Source organism: Cyprinus carpio, chromosome B11 (assembly GCF_018340385.1).
Source record: "Cyprinus carpio isolate SPL01 chromosome B11, ASM1834038v1, whole genome shotgun sequence".
NCBI classification, from domain to species: Eukaryota; Metazoa; Chordata; class Actinopteri; order Cypriniformes; family Cyprinidae; genus Cyprinus; species Cyprinus carpio.
Genome location: NC_056607.1, coordinates 24,427,326 through 24,428,397, shown reverse-complemented (window position 1 = coordinate 24,428,397; position 1,072 = coordinate 24,427,326).

Here is a 1,072-nt window from a genome sequence, read left to right as displayed (position 1 = left end):
ATCTATATCTCCAGTAATGTGTCTCGGTGAGATGAGATGAAACATTTTAGCTGGATGTTCTTCTAACGTTTTTTAAACATTGATAAAAGTTACACTTTTCAGATGGTTTGAACAACATTTAAAAGTTACACTTCCATAATGTTCATAAAATTATAAAATGGAATGTTCCTTTAAAGGTTTGTTTCACGTTCACATATAACCAAAAAATAATAATAATTGTGTGGAGCTGAAAAATCTCACTGGATTATTACAATTAATGACTAAATGAATGTTTGGAAATGTAAACTGATATATCCTACTGACACACTACAGCAGAAGATAGAAATATCTGACTTAAACCCAGTTTTAGCTGCTGATAATTCTAGTATTCTGATAATTTTGTCCAGCACTGTATATATTCACAGAACATTCAAAAATCTGGTCTCGTCTCGTGTCTTGAGTTAAGTGTCAGCATTAATGATAATCAAACAACAAAAGACGAGGAGAAAAATCACTCCCTGCTCTTGACAGAATGCCATTTGTAGCTTTTAAAGAATTTATATAGTGTAAATGGTTCACATCTATGCAAGCACTAAATAAATTACTACTACTAAGAAAGAGCACATTCTTCATTTATCTAGTCACTTGATTCTCTTAATTCTGAAATGCACCAGATTTATGCATTTAAATTTAAAATGAACACATTTTCTTATACCCGCAGAAGCCCCTAGACTAGAGGAACCAATGTGCACCCATCATCGTCTCACAAAATCCTGCGGGAACACTGGGAATGTAGAGGAAACACTGTAGGATTGGCTGTCTCAGTGTGTGTGTGTGTGTGTGTGTGTGTGTCAGGTCTCCTTACTATTTGTGTGTGGACCATGTATGGCACTAAATAAAAAAGCATTATGATTGAGGGGGGGCCCTCACACAAAGAGCAGCCTAGGGGCCCCTGAGCACATTAATCCCCCCCGATCATGTGCTAGTGTTTTAGTGAGCAGCTGAGGGAGAATGTGTCTGAATAGTGTTCATGCCTGTGACCTAAATACAAACACAGCAAACCTCCCACCCACCTGTCCAGCGTTCATTCCGC